The following is a 22,922-nucleotide window of genomic DNA, read 5'->3' on the forward strand; positions in this document are numbered from 1 at the left end:
TTGATTAATAGCAATTTTAAGGTCTTCACCTCCTGAAATGTATCCAAACCTTTTTTAAACCCAGCTATACTAACTGCCTTAGCCATATCTTCCAGCAATAAATTCCAGAGCTTAATTGTGCATTGAGTGAAAAAGAATATTCTTTGATTTTTTTAAATGTGCTATTTGCTAACTTCATGGGGCACCTCCTAATTCTTTCATTATCTTAAAGAATAAATAACTTATTCACATTTACCTGTTCTAATCTTCTCATGATTTTATAGACCTCTATCATATCCCCCCTCAGCCATCTTTTCTCCAAACTAAACTGCCCTAATGAGCCATTGCATCCCCTTTCTCATTTTGGTCACTCTTCTCTTTACCTTGTCCAGTGCAACTATATCTTTTTTTAGTGATGCAGAAACCAGAATTACACACAGTACTCAAAGTGCAGTCTCACCATGGAGTGATACAGAGTAGGGATGTACAGCAGGGACGGATTTGTCCCATTCGGTATTCAAATTCGTCGGGACCCAAATCCATTGCATCCGTTCTTGGGGGAACTCCAATCCGTTCATTAGTTACATATGTGCTCGTTTCCCAAATAAAAACCCCATCCCAACCCTTTAAATTTAATTAACTATAACCCCCCACCCTCCTGACCCCCTCCCCCCCCCCCTCGCAAGACCTGCCAAAAGTGCCTGGTGGTCCAGCAGGGGTCCTGGAGCGACCTCCTGCACTCGGGCCATCGGCTGCCGGTATTCAAAAAGGCACCGATAGCCTTTGCCCTTATTGCTCCTACCATGTGACGGGCCGACCAATGGCCCCTGTGACATAGTAAGGGCAAAGGCTATCGGCGCAATTTTGAATACCGAGTGTAAGAGATCACTCCAGGATCCCCGCTGGACCACGAGGGACTTTTGGCAAGTCTTGGGGGGGTCAGGAGGATGGGGGTTTATTTGTTAGCGATACGTTGTATTCATGGGGGTTCACCATATGTTTCGTGACCCCACGAATATAATGAATATGGCATATACATTGCGGATTGCCAATACGTTGCAAACGAATGCACACCCCTAATAGAAGGCATTATTACATTCTCCGTTTTATTCACTATTCCGTTCCTAATAATTTCTAGGGGTGTGCATCCGTTTTCCAAGTATTTGTAATCCGCAACTTATTTTGTCCTATCTGTTAAATACGTGGGGAGGCGAAACGCATCGCGACTCCCCACGTATTTAACAGATTTCTGTTTTATTCGGCCTCCTAAATAAAAATTTAAAGCCCCCCACCCTCCTGACCCCCCCCCCCCCCCAAGACTTACCAAAACTCCCTGGTGGTCCAGCAGGGAGTCCAGAAATCATCCCTGCATTCTCATACCCTCATTTGCCGGTTTCATCATGGCGCCGATAGCCTGTGTCACAGGGGCTACCGGTGCCATTGGTCAGCCCCTGTCACATGGTCACCGGCGCCATCTTGTGCTCCTACCATGTGACAGGGGCTGACCAATGGCACCGGTAGCCCCTGTGACATAGTATGGGCAAAGGCTATCGCCGCCATTTTGAGTCCTGGCATCGGACGGCCGGCGTGCAGGAGGTCACTCCGGGACCCCCGTTGGACCCCCAGGGACTTTTGGCCAGCTTAGGGGGGCCTCCTGACCCCCACAAGACTTGCCAAAAGTCCAGCGGGGGTCCGGGAGCGACCTCCTGCACGCCGGCCGTCCGATGCCAATAATCAAAATGGCGCCGATCGCCTTTGCTCTCACTATGTCACACATAGTGAGGGCAAAGGCACGTCAGCCGGCTGCCCCGCTCTGTCCTTCGGTCCCAGGGGCTGGTCCGGAGGCCTCGACCATGCCCCCGGACAGGCGCCACGCCCCCGGGCCCGCCCCCGAAACAGCGCGGCACGCCCCCAAAATGCCGCGTCGTTTCGGGAATGCCCCCAGACACGCCCCCTATCGCCCCTTTTCGAAAGCCCCGGGACTTACGCGCGTCCCAGGACTTTACGCGCGCCGGCGGCCTATGCAAAATAGGCATGCCTGCTGCGCGAACAAAAGTACGTGCTTGCGCAAGTTTTTAAAATCTGCCCCAGAGGGCTTACAGTCTGTACCTGAGGCAATAGAGGGTAAAGTGACTTGCCCAAGGTCACAAGGAGTGACAGCTAGAGCTTCTAGTTCTCCCCCTCCCCCCACCTAAACTGATATGACTGTAACACGCTCATAAAATCTGCTTTTCTTATCTGGTGCCCAGTCTTCGCAATTTTTTTTCCTTTGGCATTACACCTTGATAAAAACTATGCCAAATTTAGGAAGTCCCTTAAAACTTTCCTTTTCACAAAGGCTTTCCAAGACAAACTGTTCCTGAGTTTACAGATATCTATGTTCTAAGTATTTATACAGATATTTAATATTACTTTCTATAATTTACTATAGTTTGTATCTGTTTTTTTATCCTCTTTTATTTTCATTGTGTTTTAAGTCATTTTTTAAATTTTAGTTTTAGATTTTGAATCTATAATTTGTATTACTCACTTTTAGCTTTAATGTATGGTATGTTTATTTTATAATTTATGTACATCACTTTGATATCCTTATGTAAAAATTGCAATTCATCAAACCTAATAAATAATAATTGAGTGGTATGGGCAATACTTACACACTTTTTATTACTTCTAAGTGAGTGTTTACAAGTTTCTCATACTTGTAAAAGTTTCAAGAATATGATTTTTGTGCTATCAAATCATTTTAGTGGCTATATTTTTTACTACTAAATTTTTGGGTTTATATTCTGATTTTGTGAATAGTTCTAGTCAATGATCTCATTTGGAGAGAAAATAGAAGAAACATTTTTTAAAATGTAGGAGCAATAGATTTAAATATTATGCAGATGAGAGCTGGATAGAACCGTAAAAGAATGATGGATGAGGTGTAGGAGGGGCCGGAGGGTTAATGGACAAATGTATGGATTCAGATCATGTCTTCACAAATGAAATGTAAAATTTTAACCATAAAATGCATCTGTATACTTTGGGTGTTATATTCTCCACACCTCTACAGACTTAAGTTTTTAAAAGCCAGCATTTTTCAAGTCTGGCTTTCATTTTGATGTCTTTCATGTTGGAAGATGGTATTCTTTAAAATCCCAACAGCTGAGCACATGAAAACTGAAGTGTCTAACTATAATGAGACTGTGGGAAGCTTAGGAATTTTAGATAAGAACATAAGAACATAAGAAATTGCTATGCTGGGTCAGACCAAGGGTCCATCAAGCCCAGCATCCTGTTTCCAACAGAGGCCAATCCAGGCCACAAGAACCTGGCAATTATCCAAACACTAAGAAGATCCCATGCTACTGATGCAACTAATAGCAGTGGCTATTCCCTAAGTAAACTTGATTAATAGCTGTTAATGGACTTCTCCTCCAAGTACTTATCCAAACCTTTTTAGAACCCAGCTACACTAACTGCACTAACCACATCCTCTGGCAACAAATTCCAGAGCTTTATTGTGCGTTGAGTGAAAAAGAATTTTCTCAGATTAGTCTTAAATGTGCTATTTTTCAACTTCATGGAATGCCCCCTAGTCCTTCTATTATTCGAAAGTGTAAATAACCGAGTCACATCTACTCGTTCAAGACCTCTCATGATCTTAAAGACCTCTGTCATATCCCCCCTCAGCCGTCTCTTTTCCAAGCTGAACAGCCCTAACCTCTTCAGCCTTTCCTCATAGGGGAGCTGTTCCATCCCCTTTATTATTTTAGTTGCCCTTCTCTGTACCTTCTCCATCGCAGATATATCTTATTTGAGATGCAGCAACCAGAATTGTACACAGTATTCAAGGTACAGTCTCACCATGGAGCGATATAGAGGCATTATGACATTTTCCGTTTTATTAACCATATCCTTCCTAATAATTCCTAACATTCTGTTTGCTGTTTTGACTGCTGCAGCACACTGAGCCGACGATTTAAAAAAAAAAAAATGTATTTCTGAATTTTCAATAAAGAACATACATTAATAGAACATTAACTGTATACAGATTATGATATTCCATATAGTTATAATTATAAATGTTTCAGGGGTAATAATAATCCTCATTTTCTGTATTTTCTCAAGGCAATTCCAGGGAAAGAATATAACATGAGCGATTTAAGGAATCATAATATTAAAAAGAAAAGCTTAACACTTTTCTCATTACACTCAGAGATAAACAACTTAGGCCTTAATTATTGCCCTATTAACCAATTCCCACGCTTGGGGGGTGAGAATCCAGGAAAGATTGCAATTGAGATACCTCATGAAACACGTATTTCTGTTCCGAATATTTTAATTTGCATTTGCAAGGAAATTTTAATATAAATGTAGCCCCTCTTAATAGAATTTCAGATTTTAACTTCAGAAACTCTTTCCTTTTTAATTGAGTGGTCCTTGAGAGGTCTGTGTAAATCCATACTTGTTGCCCCTGGAGCTTCTCAACAAGCTGCCTGAGAAATAACTGGAGAACAGTATCCCTCTCGGATGGGAATATACAAAAAGTGTACCTCTAGTAAATATGTCAGTATCAACTGATGTTTCTATCACCTCTGTCAAATTGATTGGCTCCTCTAATTGTATATTTCCCAGTTGATTTTCTCTATTTCTTAAAGGTATATAGTAAGCCTTTGCTAAAGCAGGTAATGATTGTTTAGGTATTTTTAATATAAAATGCATATAATCCTTAAACCTTTCAACAGCTGATATTAAATTCTGCAAAGTAAAATTCAATACCCTAAGATTAGAGTATCTTAATGAATTTTCAAGAAATTCTAATTTCTTTTCTTTGATCACTTCAGATTTAACCATTGTTTTTTGTATCTTTTCCACCTTTCCCAACCTATCTTCAACTGCGGCTACTATATTATTACAAATAGAAACTGAATTTTCTACATTTGATATTCTCTGTTGGAAATTATTAATATTCAAAGTTAATTTTATTATTGCCTGTTCCAAGGACTTAATTGCAGACCATAACGTGTCCATAGTGACCTCTGAAGATTTTGGATGTAGGATAATCTCTAATTCTGCCCTGGTTTCTTCCTTACCCCCTGTGGGAAGGTCTCCACTCCTTGAAAGTTCTTTCATATTTTTACTTATATCCTCAGTACCCTCATCCAACATAAGAGGGCCAGTGAGATTTTCTACATTTTTACATGGTGGGGAGGGAGTCATAGGTGCTCCGGGGCTTAGAGAGATGGCTTCAGTCTGTAGATTTACTTCTCGCTCTGAAGCTTCATCTATAACGGCTCCTTCCACCGGCTTGTCAGTTGTTGCCATAAAAAAAGAGGATATTTCAGGCTGAGATGGAGTGGATAAGGGAGTCAAGGTTTGAATCTCCCTTAACCGTACCTTTCTTTTGGTGTGACGCATATCTTATTATAGTAACCAGTAATTTCAAATTCTCCTTCTTTATGGTTCTCTGTTTAATTTTCAAATCCCTGGATTGAAAGGGGACTTGAGGAGAGAGGAATATATATAGGAAATTACTTACAAAGTCTCTTTAGACCGCTTCACTTGTCTGGGAGTCTCTCCGATCCAGGAGTTCAAGGCACAAGGTCAAACAAAGCTGCGCGCCCCTTTGGAGTGTGCAGCTTTGGCTGTGCGCTGGCTGCTCCTGCGTGCACTGCAGGAGGGCCGCTTATGTAGATCTTCCGGGGCCCTTAGATGACATCACCGACACGACTCTGATTCACCGCTTCAGGGTCGGGCAATGCCGACTCCCTCAAGGTTCACCAGCCAAAGAAATTCAGGTAATAGTTAGCAGTTCCTCAGGTTACCTCTATCCTCTCCCTGAGGCTTAACTGCAGGAGGGGCCGCTTATGTAGATCTTCTGGGACCCTTAGATGACATCACCAATGTGATTCCGATTTGCCACTTCAGGGTTGGGGCAATGCCAACTCCCTCAAGGTTCGCCAGGCAAAGAAATCCAGGCAATAGTAGTTCCTCAGATTACCTCTCTCCTTCCCCCCTGAGCCGACGATTTTAAAGTATTACCCACTATGATGCCTAGAACTTTTTCCTGGGCGGTAGCTCCTAATATAGAACCTAACATCGTGTAACTACAGCAAGGGTTATTTTTCCCTATATGCAACACCTTGCACTTGTCCACATTAAATTTCATCTGCCATTTCGATGCCCAATCCTCCAGTCTTGCAAGGTCCTTCTATAATGTATCACAGTCTGCTTGTGATTTAACTATTCTGAATAATTTTGTATCATCCACAAATTTGATAACCTCACTCGTCGTATTCCTTTCCAGATCATTATATATATATATTGAAAAGCACCAGTCCAAGTACAGATCCCTGAGGCCTCCACTGTTTACCCTTTTCCACTGAGAAAATTGACCATTTATTCCTTCTCTCTGTTTCCTTCTTTTAACCAGTTTGTAATCCACGAAAGGACATCGCCTCCTATCCCATGACATTTTAGTTTTCTTAGAAGCCTCTCATGAGGGACTTTGTCAAACGCCTTCTTAAAATCCAAATACACTACATCTACCAGTTCATCTTTATCCACATGTTTATTAACCCCTTAAAAAAATGAAGCAGATTTTTTAGGCAAGACTTCCCTTGGTAAATCAATGTTGACTGTGTTCCATTAAACTATGTCTTTCTATATGTTCTATGATTTTGATCTTGTGAATAGTTTCTACTATTTTTCCCAGCCCTGAAGTCAGGCTCAATGGTCTATAGTTACCCGGATCGCCCCTGGAGACTTTTTTAAATATTGGGGTTACATTGGCCACCCTCCAGTCTCCAGTCTTCAGCTACAATGGATGATTTTAATGATAGGTTACACATTTTAACTAATACATCAGAAATGTCATTTTTTTAGTTCCTTCATTACGTTAGGATGCATACCATCCGGTCCAGGTGATTAGCTACTCTTTAGTTTCTCAATCTGGCCTACTACATCTTCCAGATTCACAGTGATTTCATTCAGTTCGTCTGACTCATCACCCCTGAAAACCATCTCCAGAACTGGAATCTCCCCAATATTCTTGTTAGTAAGCACGGAAGCAAATAATTCATTTAGTCTTTCTGCAATGGCCTTATCTTCCTTAAGAGCCTCTTTAACCCCTCTGTCATCTAATGGTCCAAACGACTCCCTCACAGGTTTCTTGCTTCGGATATGTTTAAAGTTTTTATTATGAGTTTTTGCCTCTATGGCCAACTTCATTTCAACTTCTCTCTTCGCATTCTTGAAACTTTTACAAGAATGAGAAACTTGTAAACACTCATTTAGAACTAAAAAATGAAATTTCAGACCTATTAGTAAAAATGTGTAACTTATCATTAAAATCATCCATTGTACCTGAAGACTGGAGGATAGCAAATGTAACCCCAATATTTAAAAAGGGCTCCAGGGGCGATCCGGGAAACTACAGACCGGTTAGCCTGACTTCAGTGCCAGGAAAAATAGTGGAAAGTGTTCTAAACATCAAAATCACAGAACATATAGAAAGACATGGTTTAATGGAACAAAGTCAGCATGGCTTTACCCAGGGCAAGTCTTGCCTCACAAATCTGCTTCACTTTTTTGAAGGAGTTAATAAACATGTGGATAAAGGTGAACCAGTAGATATAGTATACTTGGATTTTCAGAAGGCTTTTGACAAAGTTCCTCATGAGAGGCTTCTAGGAAAAGTAAAAAGTCATGGGATAGGTGGCGATGTCCTTTCGTGGATTGCAAACTGGCTAAAAGACAGAAAACAGAGAGTAGGATTAAATGGACAATTTTCTCAGTGGAAGGGAGTGGACAGTGGAGTGCCTCAGAGATCTGTATTGGGACCCTTAGTTTTCAATATATTTATAAATGATCTGGAAAGAAATACGATGAGTGAGATAATCAAATTTGCATATGACACAAAATTGTTCAGAGTAGTTAAATCACAAGCAGATTGTGATAAATTGCAGGAAGACCTTCTGAGACTGGAAAATTGGGCATCCAAATGGCAGATGAAATTTTATGTGGATAAGTTCAAGGTGATGCAAATAGGGAAAAATACCCCATGCTATAATTACACAATGTTGGGTTCCATATTAGGTGCTACAACCCAAGAAAGAGATCTAGGTGTCATAGTGGATAACACATTGAAATCGTCGATTCAGTGTGCTGCGGCAGTCAAAAAAGCATACAGAATGTTGGGAATTATTAGAAAGGGAATGGTGAATAAAACAGAAAATATCATAATGCCTCTGTATCGCTCCATGGTAAGACCGCACCTTGAATACTGTGTACAATTCTGGTCGCCGCATCTCAAAAAAGATATAATTGCGATGGAGAAGGTACAGAGAAGGGCTACCAAAATGATAAGGGGAATGGAACAACTCCCCTATGAGGAAAGACTAAAGAGGTTACGACTTTTCAGCTTGGAGAAGGGACGACTGAGGGGGGATATGATAGAGGTGTTTAAAATCATGAGAGGTCTAGAATGGGTTGATGTGACTCGGTTATTTACTCTTTCAGATAGTAGAAAGACTAGGGAGCACATTTAAAACTAATCGGAGAAAGTTCTTTTTTACTCAATGCACAATTAAACTCTGGAATTTGTTGCCAGAGGATGTGGTTAGTGCAGTTAGTCTAGCTGTGTTTAAAAAAGGATTGGATAAGTTCTTGGAGGAGAAGTCCATTACCTGCTATTAAGTACACTTAGGGGCGGATTTTAAGAGCCCTGCTCGCCTAAATCCGCCCAAATCCGGGCGGATTTAGGTGAACAGGGCCCTGCGCGCCGGTGAGCCTATTTTACATAGGCCTACCGGCGCGCGCAGAGCCCCAGGACTCGCGTAAGTCCCGGGGTTTTCGGAGGGGGGCGTGTCGGGGGCGTGTCGGGGGCGGGCCCGAACCGCGCGGCGTTTTCAGGGCGTGTCGGGAGCGTTCCGGGGGCGGGCCCGGGGGCATGGCTACGGCCCGGGGCGGTCCAGGGTTGTGGCCGCGCCCTCCGGACCCGCCCCCAGGTCGCGTCCCAGCGCGCTAGCGGCCCGCTGGCGCGTGGGGATTTACGCCTCCCAGAGGGAGGCATAAATTCCCCGACAAAGGTAAGGATGGGGTTTAGACAGGGCCGGGCAGGTGGGTTAGGTAGGGGAAGGGAGGGGAAGGTGAGGGGAGGGCAAAAGAAAGTTCCCTCCGAGGCCGCTCCGATTTCGGAGCGGCCTCGGAGGGAACGGGGGCAGGCTGCGCGGCTCGGCGCGCGCCGGCTATACAAAATCCATAGCCTTGCACGCGCCGATCCTGGATTTTAGTGGATACGCGCGGCTCCGCGCGTATCTACTAAAATCCAGTGTACTTTTGCTGGCGCCTGATGCGCCAGCAAAAGTACGCCTATTTGCGCGGTCTGAAAATCTACCCCTTAGAGAATAGCCACTGCCATTAGCAGTGGTAACTTGGAATAGACTTAGTTTTTGGATACTTGCCAGGTTCTTATGGCCTGGATTGGCCACTGTTGGAAACAGGATGCTGGGCTTGATGGACCCTTGGTCTGACCCAGTATGGCATTTTCTTATGTTCTTATGTTCCCTTTACCTGTCTTATCAATGTTTTACACTTAACTTGATAATGCTTATGCTTTATCGTATTTTCTTCAGATGAATCCTTCTTCCAATTTTTGAAGGATGTTTTATGGCTAAAATAGCCTCTTTCACCTCACCTTTTAACCAAGATGGTGATCAATTTGCCTTCCTTCCACCTTTCTTAATATGTGGAATCCATATCGCGAATGCCGGTATAGAAAGACACTAAATAAAATAAATAAATAAAATATGGACTGCACCTCTAGGATTGGATTTTTTAAACAATGTCCATGCCTGTTGAACACTTTTAACCTTTGCAGCTGCACCTTTCAGTTTTTTTCTAACTATTTTCCTCATTTTATCAATGTTTCCCTTTTGAAAATTTAGTGTTAGAGCGTCAGGTTTACTTATTGTCCCCCTTCCAGTTATTAGTTTCAATTTGATCATATTATAAACACTGTTGCCAAGTGGCCCCACCACTGTTACCTCTTTCACCAAATCCTGTGTTCCACTAAGAATTAAATCAAAAATAGCTCCTTCTCTTGTTGGTAGGGGTGTGCATTTGTTTTCGACGTATTGGCAATCCGCAATGTATATGTCCCTATTCGTTATATTCGTGGGGAAGCGAAACAAATCTCGACTCCCCACAAATATAACGTATCATCCATTTCATTCATTGCACGGCACATGGCGCGCGCACTTTTCTTTGCCGCCATTTGCAATCATAGGACTCCATTTGCAATTGTAGGACACCATTTGCAATCGGAGGACGTATCCAGACCCAAAAACCAGCCCTTTCCTGTGAGTCATCAGTGACCTCACAGCCCTGTCAGTGTGGATCAGACAGGTTGGCATGGATACCAGAATGCAGCGTATCAGTGATAACATTTTGTGTAATGCACTGAATGCTGCCAATTGTGCTGTCATTCAGTGCTTGGTGACGATTTTCCTGATGACCTAGCACTATATATATACTTAAGCAAGTGGTGTGCCACACACTTTCTTTGTAGGGGTGGTCTGGGGAGGTAGTCTCTGTGGAAGGTGGCTGCACTCTGAGCTGGTCTGAGTTCATAAATCTCTATTCAATTGCTAGCTAGGCTAGTTGCTTAAGAGGAAAAGATATTTCTTTATTTTGCTGCAGTGCAAAATAGCCCTGTTTGTTTTTTCAGCAGTTTATTTAGGTGATCTGAGACAGTCTCTCTGTGCCAGAGAGAGAAGCTGCTAGCAGTGCCATTTTGTTTAATGCACCCTCTGGGCTAGGCTGCAAGCAAGCACCAATTGGGTGTTGTGGCTGGGAGAGATATATTCCATTTTTAGCTAGTTTGCTAGAATGTCCATTGGAAAATATATCTCATCGATTTTCCTGCTGTGCCAACAATTCCAGTTTTTTTAAACTGAGTTTGCATAATTCAACTCAGTCTCTGTGCACTGGGCTTCAGTGGGCTGGCAGTTTAGCAGAATGAACTTTATTATTGGGACAGTCTGTGCAGTGAAATCCCCAGTCTGTCTCTTTTGTGCTTACACGCAAGCTGTGTGTGCACACCACACATGTTACATTAGTGCATAGCAATGCACTGTGAAAGTGGGCAGTAGGCAGTTTAACCGATTGAACTTTATTATTGGGACAGTCTGTGCAGTGAATTCCCCAGTCTGCCTCTTTTGTGCTTACATGCAAGCTGCGTGTGTGTGCACACCACACACGTTACATTAGTGCATAGCAAGGCACTGTGAAATTGGGCAGCCAGTAGGCACTAGCCAGTGACATTAAATCCATAATGTCAGGGAAAGCTAGATGTAGTCAAGTGATTGGGACTGGCAGAGGAGGCACTTCAAAAGGCACTAGTGCCACTCACCCATTAAAGTTAAAAAGGGACCTGTTGCAATCTAAACTCTTTGGAGGGGCAGGCAGTTCCATCCAGAAAAAAATGAAATCTGACCATGATGCATTGCCATTGCCACCACCTGTTTCTGACCCTGTAGTTTTGGAGGTGAGGGAAGGGGAGGCTGAGTCATGCCAGACAAAATGTCGACACTCAAAAGCAGCAGGGGGACAGAAGTCTTGACTAACACTTAGCGTTGACAATGTAGCATAGTCACTGTTTGCTTCTGATTCAGATGAAGAATCATCTTGTGTGGGATTCTCATCAGAAACGGAAGAAGTAATAGCTGACGGAGGTTTAGGAGGATCAGCCTTCACTTCAGTGCAGCAGGGGAGAGATGAAACTGATGATGAGGAGGAAGAGCAGTCAGCGCAGGCACAGAGGGTGACTGAGGCCCCTGGCATTGCTTCTCAGGGTGCACCAGGGGCTGATTGGCCTATCGGTGGATCGGGCAACCCCCGGTGGGCTGGTCGCTCCAGTCACATGGTCTGCTGTGCACGGCCGTGACAGAGCCACGCTCGGCAGACCACGTGATGTGTCCTGGGCCGACCTGGGTGGCAAATACCTGGGCCGGTCATCCTCAGGAATCTGCTGCTGGGGTGCACCCACTACTTCAGCTCCAGTGCCAGCATCCACCCCCAAGGCTTTAGACAATGGAGGATCACGAAATACATCTGCGATCTGGAGCCACTTTAAAGAGACGGATGACCCATGTTTTGCTCGGTGTAATTACTGTGGCAGGGATATTAACAGAGGGAAGCAAATGGGACATCTATCTAATTTTGGCATGATGCATCATATGAAGAGGCAACATCCAACAACAGTACTGCCATCTGGGGATGGTTGCAGTACCAGTCAGGAGGCCCTTCCAAGCAGTGTAAAGTGATTCAAAAGCAGCAGAGTCAGCCCACGCCCTCATCACTTTCTAGCAGTCAGGTGGCAGGCCAGCAACCCCCTGGCATGTGGCATAAGCGAAAACCCACCATGGAGGAAAAGGGGTGGAGTGTGGTAATGCTATCCTGAGGTAGGAGGCAGGCAGCCTCAAAAGTTGTAACCAGGAGCATTGGAGAAATGATTGCCCTTGATGACCAGCCCTTGCATTTAGTGAAGAATGTGAGTTTCAAGCATTTTCTGAAGGTCATAGTTCCAAATTACAAAGTCCCCTCCAGAAACACATTTAGCAGAAAGCTCATCCCCAGCCTATACAAGCAATGTCGCAGTCGCATGCAAGTGCTGCTAGCTAAGGCAGAAGGCAGAGTGCATTTCACCTGCGATATCTGGACCGCCATGAATGCTGCACACTCTTACCTCTCTCTGACAGCACACTGGTGGGACCTGACTGAGGCAGGGGCAGGCAGCAGCTTTATTACTGAACAAGTATCAGGGTGGACGTGGGCTTTACTGCACATTCACCTGACGGACCAGGCCCATACCACAGCCAATATTCTAGCATGCTTCAGACAGATGCTGGAGGGCTGGTAACTACACCAGCAAGACAGGAATCCTCAGGCAGGTTCTTTGTCACAGACAATGGTGCAAACATGGTTAAGGCAATAAATGGCGGGCACTTTAAGAACATCCGATGTTTTGCACACACTCTGTACCTGGTAGTGAAGTCAGTTCTGGGGTTGGATTCCAATGACCAAGAGAATGAATACCTGCATAGGTTAATACAGAAATGCAGAACATAGCAGCGCACTTCCACAGAAGTGTGAAGGCGGGGCAGGTTCTCCAACAAAAGCAGACTGATTTGGAGATGCCTCACAAGCGTCTCATTCAAGACATTGCCACCTGATGGAATTCCACCTTTATGATGCTGGAGAGGTCAGTGGAGCTGCAGACACCCCTTCATGAACTTTCTGGTACAATGGACATAGGTGTGCAGAATCCCCTAGGGCATCATGATTGGTTAGTCATGAGTCAGCTGTAAAAATCCTGCAGCCCTTCAAGGATTTCACAGAGGAGCTAAGTTCCAGAAGTGCCACCTTGGCTGACATCATCCCTATAGTTAATTTCCTGGATGAACATTTGGAGGCCTTTAAACAGGAAGAGGGAATGACAGTTGAGGTGCTGTATTGTCTGGACATTTTACAGCAGCAGGTGGAAGAGAGATAAAGGTCTTTAACAGAAGAGAACACATACATGCTCGCACAGTCTGTGATCCCCGTGTGAAAGGGAAACTCGCCCTATAGTATGATTGTCTCTTATTGGTCAAGGACGTGCTGTTAGCAAAAGTTCATGAACAGGAGCACCATAGGCAGAGACAGATTAGGTGTGAAGCAGAGGTGGAAACAGCTGGCACTTCAGAGAGTTGTGCTGCTAGCCCAAGCAGGAGCATCACTCTATCAGCGACAGATAGTACCTCCTCCTCCATTTCAGAACGCCAAAGGCATGTTGCCCATAAAGATTCATGTCTTGTGCGATGGTTGCGAGAGAAAGTAGCTGGCATGAGTGACTTTCAGCCCACCCAAGCAAAGGAGACACCAGCACAGCTGTCAGTGACACGGTATCTCTCAGAGTCGATAGAGAACATGCAGACAGATCCACTGGCATATTGGGCACACAAGTCCACTGGCTTGTCCACACCTAGCCAAAGTGGCTCAGCGATATCTGTCATGTCCACCTACCAGAGTGCCCAGTGAACATGTCTTTTCAATGACAGCGGATATCATAAGCCCTCACTGCTCAAGGCTGGCACCAGAGTTGATGGAAATGCTAGTGTTTTTGAAAGTAAACCTGCCTTTGCTTGGGTTTCCAAATTTTCCCTGTGAATGGCAAGATGAATAAAAGCAATTGAAAGCCTTGCAGCAGCTTAAACTGCCTCCCATGCTCCAGATAATATAAGCACTGCAGCACATGTTCCTGACCTGAAGCGCTGTGCCTGACTGTACACTGTCCAGGCTGCACGTCCCTACAAGGGCCTGACCTCAAACGCTGTGCCTGTCCATCCACTGTCCAGGCCATACATCCCAACAGGGGCCTGACCTCTAACGCTGTGCTTGTCCATTCACATTTGGAATGTAAGAACATAAAAAGCTGACTTAAGATGTTTAGAGCTTGCATATTTCATATGCTTAATATTTTTCATGACCTTGCCAACAGTAATGTTTCTAGTACTATTGAAAACTGGTGGTAGTTGCACTCTAGTTCATCCTCTGTGTTCCTATTGTTTACAAAGGCATTGTGTAAACCACAAAGTCAACATAGGTTGATATTGTAGATTTTGACTTGAGTAACGGTTTTCTTATTTCTGAGAGCTCTTCATGTTCCTTTGTCATCAGCTGAAGTGCATAAGTACAGTTAATAGCTTCTGGGTATTCAAAAATAATCTCCAGCTCAGTTCTTGCTTCACAAATGGCAGTCTCTATTGCTCTAAATGCATCCTCTGTTGAATTATCTTTCAGAAATGAAAAAGATGTCATTTTCTTCTGGCACTGAACCAGTTCAGGAAGAAGTGACAGGTCAAATCACAACATAACAGCACAAAGGAAATCCTCAAGTGCTGTTCCTGTCCTTCTAGGCCTTATTTCCCTAAGAGTGTTTGACCTCTGTCTTCGATTGCTGTGCCTGTCCGTCCACGCCTTATGTCCCTACGTGGGCTCTCTGTCCTCGATTGCTGTGCCTGTCCGTCCAAGCCTTATGTCCCTTCGTGGGCTTGACCTCTGTCCTCGACTGCTGTGCCTGTTCGTCCAGGCCTTATGTCCCTATGTGGGCTTGACCTCTGTCCTCGATTGCTCTGCCTGTCTATCCAGGCCTTATGTCCCTACAAGGGTTCCACCTCGATTGCTATGCCTATTCATCCAGGCCTTATGTCCCTAGGTGGGATTGACCTCTGTCCTCGATTGCTGTGCCTGTTCATCCAGGCCTTATGTCTCTACATGAGCTTGACCTCTATCCTCAATTGCTGTGCCTATTCATCCAGGCCTTATGTCCCTACAAGGGTTTGACATTGATTGCTGTGCCTGTCCATCCAGGCCTTATGTACCTATGTGGGCTTGACCTCTGTCCTCGATTGCTGTGCCTGTCCGTCCAGGCCTTATGTCCCTACAAGGGTTCCACCTCGATTGCTGTGCCTGTTCGTCCAGGCCTTATGTCCCTAGGTGGGATTGACCTCTGTCTTCGATTGCTGTGCCTGTCCGTCCAGGCCTTATGTCCCTACAACGGATTGACCTCGATTGCTGTGCCTGTCCATCCAGGCCTTATGTCCCTACAACGGATTGACCTCAATTGCTGTGCCTGTCCGGCCAGGCCTTATCTCCAGTCCTAACGGCTGAACCCTGGTTGCAAAGGGAAACCTCAGTCTCTGGCAATTCAAACTACTAATCCTTCTCAGCATGGATCCTTAAATAAAATAAACAGTTTTCTTTAGTTTCAGGGCAGAGAAGAGAACTTCCTCTGTCTTGCTTATGAAGTCATGATCTGTTTGCAAATGCTTAAATCCTAACAATTTGTACCATTATATACTATAGGGGCCAACGCATTCCAGGGAGCCCTTTCTTGCTCAAAGGAAAGGGAACTCTCCCCGGTGTAGCAGCCTGTTTCTCAGCACCTGTTGACCCATGTTCAAAATGAGAAAAGAGCTCCAAAGTACTTAGACTGTGGAAAACACAGTGAGACCCTGCTTCAGGTCACCATACTTTGAAGACTTGTGCTCCACTCTAGGGGCCAATCCATTCAGCAAAGCCCTTTCCTGCTCAAAGGAAAGAGAACTCTCCCCGGTGTTGCAGCCTGTCTCTTAGCACTGGTTGACCCATATTGAACCACTTTTCACATGGCACCCTGGCTCCACGTCACCCTTTTTGAGGCTCGTGCTCCACTCTAGGGGCCAACCCATTCCAAGGAAGCCCTTTCCTGCTCAAAGAAAGGGAACTCTCCCCAGTGTTGCAACCTCTCTCTTAGTACCTGTTAACCCATGTTGAACGGCTGTTCACAGTGAGACCTCCTCCACGTCGCCATGCTTTGAAGGTTCATGCTCCACTCTAGGGGCCAACCCATTCCAAGGAAGCCCTTTCCTGCTCAAAGAAAGGGTACTCTCCCCAATGTTACAGCCTATCTCTTAGTACCTGTTGACCCTTGTTGAACCGCTGTTCAGATGGTACCCTGCTCCAGGTCGCCACACTTTGAAGGCTCGTGCTCCACTCTAGGGGCCAACCCATTCCGCAGAGCCCTTTCATTGCAGCCTATCTCTTAGTACCTGTTGACCCATGTTGAACCACTCTTAACATGGCACCCTACCACTTGCCTTGCCACTTTGCCTGTCGTGCTGCCTTTGAGGGTTCATGCATCTGTTATCACTGCTCTCTTCTGAAGCTGTAGTGTGTTTTTGACACTCTCGCTGCTGCTGTGCACCTCTATTAAAGCATCTTCTTGCCACTCCTGGTACCCCTTTGCCCCTTTAAAGTACCTTAGGCTATTCATGCCACTTTGGTGCCACTTTGCCACAGTCTAACTACCTTGGAGCTGTTTTGTTGATTGCTCCCCAGAAGTTTCATCAAAATTGATAATAAAACCCCAATTCTGTAGCCAAAAATAGGCTGCAAATACTAGAGATGTGAATCGTTTTCCATATCGTCTTAACGATAGAAATCATGTGGCAGGAGAAGAAAATCGTGTTTGGCACGATTATTTCGTTGAAAAATCGTTAAAAATCGTTTTTTCCGATTAGTGCGCACTAACTCGAGTTAGTGCGCACTAACTCCCCGTTAGTGCGCACTAACTTGAGTTAGTGCGCACTAACTGAAAATAATACAAATAGACACTTTCCAGGTCACTGAAGGTCAGTTAGGAATGAATATGTGTTCCTATTGGCTGGCAGCCCTCTTATCTATTGATGTTACCAAGGTTACCACTGAGGTGATGGTTGGGGGGATGGGAAATGGAACTGGAAACTCATGAACACCAACAGAAAATGAAACAAAGTGTTCACACTTCCCAGGTCAGTAAAGGTCACTTAGGAATGAATATGTATTCCTATTGGCTGGCTGTGCTCTTATCTATTGATGTTACCAAGGTTACCACTGAGGTAATGGTTGGGGGGATGTGAAATGGAAACAGTTGGAAGCTTGACATGTGATGATCAGCACTCACGTGACTAGAACTTCTTTATTTATTATTTTTGTTAGCAGACACGTGCATGTTGAATTTTCCAATCACTGTGCATTTTAGAAAGGTGGTCCTGGCTGGAACTGTACACAGTTCAAATATATGTAATTGATTGTTGGTAAGTGTATTTTTTAAGTAGCCACACTGGCACAAGTATGTTTACTTTTCCTCCTACTTAACTCACTAGCTCAGCTTTGTAAGAAGGGCTTCTCTGCTTGTGTGTTGTTTTTGTTTGGTGTGAGGAGAGCAGAAACATCAGATCTTTATTCAATCTACTACAGTCATCTCTTATATTAACCTACTCAATTTTTTTAAAATGATTTGTTATATCACTGAATTAATAATTCATTATTATTAGGTGGTGGTGAATGTCTGACTAAGCTACTTGGCTAGTGTAACTGGTGAGGCTAGTGGCAGTTTAGCAGAATTATAATTTATTTGTATTAGTACTGCAGCATTAATATATTCAAGCCTAGGTAGGCAGCCAGTGCACTACTCCTGCAGTCACCTCATTGCTTCCTGTGCATTGCATTATAATATGCGCATGCGCACACACTGACTCCAGCTTGGGTGGGGACAAGGCAGGTCTCCTTTACTGCACACACTGACTCCAGTTTGGTGATAAGGCAGGTCTCTAGAGATGTGAATCTCCATTTGCGCAAAAGGGCGCCGCCCGTAGACAACACGATTCGACTGCAGGAGGTCGTTCCGGACCCCCGCTGGGCTTTTGGCAAGTCTTGTGGGGGTCAGGAGGCCCCCCCCAAGCTGGCCAAAAGTCCCTGGGGGTCCAGCGGGGGTCCGGGAGCGATCTCCTGGCGCGAATTGTTTTTTCATAAGGAAAATGGCGCCGGCCATAGCAGGGTGGGTTTTAGGGTTGCTTTAGCGTGCCGGTTTCCCCGCCCTCCCCCCCAATGGACCCCAGGTAATATAAGGCACTTTGGGGGGGTTCGGGAGGGTGGGGGATTTATTTTAAAGGGTCGGGGTGGGTTTTAGGGTTGCTTTAGCGTGCCGATTTCCACGCCCTGCCCCCCACTGAACCACAGGTAATTTAAGGCACTTTGGGGGGGTTCGGGAGGGTGGGGGATTTATTTTCAAGGGTCGGGGTGTTGTGATCTTCCTGCACACAGTGCCCTAACCCTGGCAGGAAGGTGGGGGATTTATTTTAAAGGGTCAGGGTGGGTTTTAGGGTTGCTTTAGCGTGCCGGTTTCCCCGCCCTACCCCCCACTGGACCCCAGGTAATTTAAGGCACTTTGGGGGGTTTGGGAGGGTGGGGGATTTATTTTAAAGGGTCGGGGTGGGTTTTAGGGTTGCTTTAGCGTGCCGGTTTCCCCGCCCTCCCCCCCAATGGACCCCAGGTAATATAAGGCACTTTGGGGGGGTTCGGGAGGGTGGGGGATTTATTTTAAAGGGTCGGGGTGGGTTTTAGGGTTGCTTTAGCGTGCCGGTTTCCACGCCCTGCCCCCCACTGGACCCCAGGTAATTTAAGGCACTTTGGGGGGGTTCGGGAGGGTGGGGGATTTATTTTCAAGGGTCGGGGTGTTGTGATCTTCCTGCACACAGTGCCCTAACCCTGGCAGGAGGGTGGGGGATTTATTTTAAAGGGTCAGGGTGGGTTTTAGGGTTGCTTTAGCGTGCCGGTTTCCCCGCCCTACCCCCCACTGGACCCCAGGTAATTTAAGGCACTTTGGGGGGTTCGGGAGGGTGGGGGATTTATTTTAAAGGGTCGGGGTGGGTTTTAGGGTTGCTTTAGCGTGCCGGTTTCCCTGCCCTACCCCCCACTGGACCCCAGGTAATTTAAGGCACTTTGGGGGGTTTGGGAGGGTGGGGGATTTATTTTAAAGGGTCGGGGTGGGTTTTAGGGTTGCTTTAGCGTGCCGGTTTCCCCGCCCTCCCCCCCAATGGACCCCAGGTAATATAAGGCACTTTGGGGGGGTTCGGGAGGGTGGGGGATTTATTTTAAAGGGTCGGGGTGGGTTTTAGGGTTGCTTTAGCGTGCCGGTTTCCCCGCCCTGCCCCCCACTGGACCCCAGGTAATTTAAGGCACTTTGGGGGGGTTCGGGAGGGTGGGGGATTTATTTTCAAGGGTCGGGGTGTTGTGATCTTCCTGCACACAGTGCCCTAACCCTGGCAGGAGGGTGGGGGATTTATTTTAAAGGGTCAGGGTGGGTTTTAGGGTTGCTTTAGCGTGCCGGTTTCCCCGCCCTACCCCCCACTGGACCCCAGGTAATTTAAGGCACTTTGGGGGGTTCGGGAGGGTGGGGGATTTATTTTAAAGGGTCGGGGTGGGTTTTAGGGTTGCTTTAGCGTGCCGGTTTCCCTGCCCTACCCCCCACTGGACCCCAGGCAATTTAAGGCACTTTGGGGGGTTTGGGAGGGTGGGGGATTTATTTTAAAGGGTTGGGGTGGGTTTTAGGGTTGCTTTAGCGTGCCGGTTTCCCCGCCCTCCCCCCCCAATGGACCCCAGGTAATATAAGGCACTTTGGGGGGGTTCGGGAGGGTGGGGGATTTATTTTAAAGGGTCGGGGTGGGTTTTAGGGTTGCTTTAGCGTGCCGGTTTCCCCGCCCTGCCCCCCACTGGACCCCAGGTAATTTAAGGCACTTTGGGGGGGTTCGGGAGGGTGGGGGATTTATTTTCAAGGGTCGGGGTGTTGTGATCTTTCTGCACACAGTGCCCTAACCCTGGCAGGAGGGTGGGGGGTTTATTTTAAAGGGTCAGGGTGGGTTTTAGGGTTGCTTTAGCGTGCCGGTTTCCCCGCCCTACCCCCCACTGGACCCCAGGTAATTTAAGGCACTTTGGGGGGTTCGGGAGGGTGGGGGATTTATTTTAAAGGGTCGGGGTGGGTTTTAGGGTTGCTTTAGCCTGCCGGTTTCCCTGCCCTACCCCCCACTGGACCCCAGGTAATTTAAGGCACTTTGGGGGGTTCGGGAGGGTGGGGGATTTATTTTAAAGGGTCGGGGTGGGTTTTAGGGTTGCTTTAGCGTGCCGGTTTCCCCGCCCTCCCCCCCAATGGACCCCAGGTAATATAAGGCACTTTGGGGGGGTTCGGGAGGGTGGGGGATTTATTTTAAAGGGTCGGGATGGGTTTTAGGGTTGCTTTAGCGTGCCGGTTTCCCCGCCCTGCCCCCCACTGGACCCCAGGTAATTTAAGGCACTTTGGGGGGGTTCGGGAGGGTGGGGGATTTATTTTCAAGGGTCGGGGTGTTGTGATCTTCCTGCACACAGTGCCCTAACCCTGGCAGGAGGGTGGGGGATTTATTTTAAAGGGTCGGGGTGGGTTTTAGGGTTGCTTTAGCGTGCCGGTTTCCCCGCCCTACCCCCCACTGGACCCCAGGTAATTTAAGACACTTTGAGGGGGTTCGGGAGGGTGGGGGATTTATTTTAAAGGGTCAGGGTGGGTTTTAGGGTTGTTTTTAGTGTGCCGGTTTTCCCGCCCTCCCCTTCCCCTCCCCCTTCCCCCGATTTACGATTTTTAGATGATAAATCGGAGGAATTGTGTCGCGGCTCTAACGATTTTTGACGATTTAAAATATATAGGACGATATTTTAAATCATCAAAAAAACGATTCACATCCCTACGAGGTCTCCTTTACTGCACACACTGACTCAAGCTTGGAGACAAGGCAGGTCTCCTTTACAGCACACACTAACTCCATCTTGTGGAAAAGGCAGGTCTCCTTTACTGCAGACACTGACTCCAGCTTGTTGAAAAGGCAGGTCTCCTTTATATATATAATCTTATCAATCAATCAGTGGACTGTATTAGCTGCAGCTGGTGATTGATTAAATAAATACTGAAATATCAGTCTACTAAACTAGTGTGTCGTCTTACACTAGCCACTAGCCAGCCACTACTCCTGTGTTGGTGCTGGACTTGCACGTGAGCCTTAAATTTATAAACAAATTGTTTGTGTTAGTAGTGCAAGTATAAGTAAATATAATATTATGGGGTAGCCTAGTGTCATTGGCTAGTGGCTGGCTACTAGCCACGCAAGTGAGCCACTAGTCAGATTATCACACAGTGACCTGTCACTGACTAACGAAGTCACTCCCTAACTATTTAACCCTTCTTTATATCTTATCTATTAGGTGCTGCTCACTCAGTACACTGCTGTGCCAGCTTACTTGTTGGTACTGGACTGGACTTGCAGCCATAACGTTTTAAAATGTTTGCTGGTAAGAAGAAGAGTGCTACTGGAAAGAAAATTCCAGTCATTAGGAAAAAACTGTGATTTGATGATACCCCTTCTACTTCAGCAAATGTAAAGGAGCAAGGTAACTTGCAGGACAAGGAAGGAGCAAAATCTGGAAAGGTGAAAGTGAAATCTGTGCAGCAGCAGCAAAGTTTATTGATGGATGAAGTGCTACAGAAAGTGCTGAATAGAGAATCAGAGGACTCTGAGTCTGAGGAGGAGGATGACAATGATGATATTCAGGATGAGGAGAAGAACACCACCAATGACAGTGATAGTAGTGATGATGAATCAGATGATGGTAGTCCGATTGTCAAAAAAACCACTGTCAGTGCCAGTAGTATCCTCTCTATTCCTAAACCAGTTGAAAATGTGCAGGTTACTACAACACCAACTTCTGCTACTTCTACTCCTAGTAATTCTACTCCTACTCTGATGACAACACTGACAAGAAATGTCCAGCCTAGAGTAAGGGACAGTAGAAAAACATCAAAGGTTTGGAATCATTTTAATGTTACTGATGATTGGAGATGTGCTCAATGTATCCATTGTAAAAGGATGGTGAGCCGTGGAAGAACTCTTGGACATCTTACTACCACCAACATGAAATATCACCTGGAAAGAGAACATAGAGCACTGTTGCTTGCAGAAGAAGCTGCAGGGAAGCCACAGAAGGAAATTACATCAGAAGATTGTGTGTATGTGAAGCAGAAGCAGTCTTCTCCTTCTCCTCTTCCACGGCAGCAGCGGCAAGCTACTGTTGAACAGATGGGGTGGTGTCCTTCTTCCATTTCACGGACTAGGAAGCAAGTAGTATCCAAAGTGTTGACACGACAAATTGCTGTAATGATTGCTGTGGATGATCAGCCACTGCAGATTGTAGAGAATGAGGGATTTAAGCAGCTGATGCATCTTGTAGCCCCTGAGTACAAAATTCCATCAAGAACTACATTTACCCGTCAGGTGATTCCTTCCCTGTACTCACAATGTCGTGCTGAAATGCAGATTGTGATGGCAAGGGCAAAGGGAAGGAGCATACATCTCACCACTGATCTTTGGACTAGTAAGAATGCAACACATGCATATTTGTCTCTAACAGCGCATTGGTGGCAGCTGGATGAGGCATTAACTGACAGCAGAAGCACAAGCAGTGGCAGTAGCACCAGCAGCTCCAAAAAGCTTTCTCCAGGATACCGGTGGGCTTTACTGCATGCTCAAGTGCTA

The sequence above is a fragment of the Rhinatrema bivittatum genome, chromosome 16 (assembly GCF_901001135.1).
Source record: "Rhinatrema bivittatum chromosome 16, aRhiBiv1.1, whole genome shotgun sequence".
Classification (NCBI taxonomy): Eukaryota; Metazoa; Chordata; class Amphibia; order Gymnophiona; family Rhinatrematidae; genus Rhinatrema; species Rhinatrema bivittatum.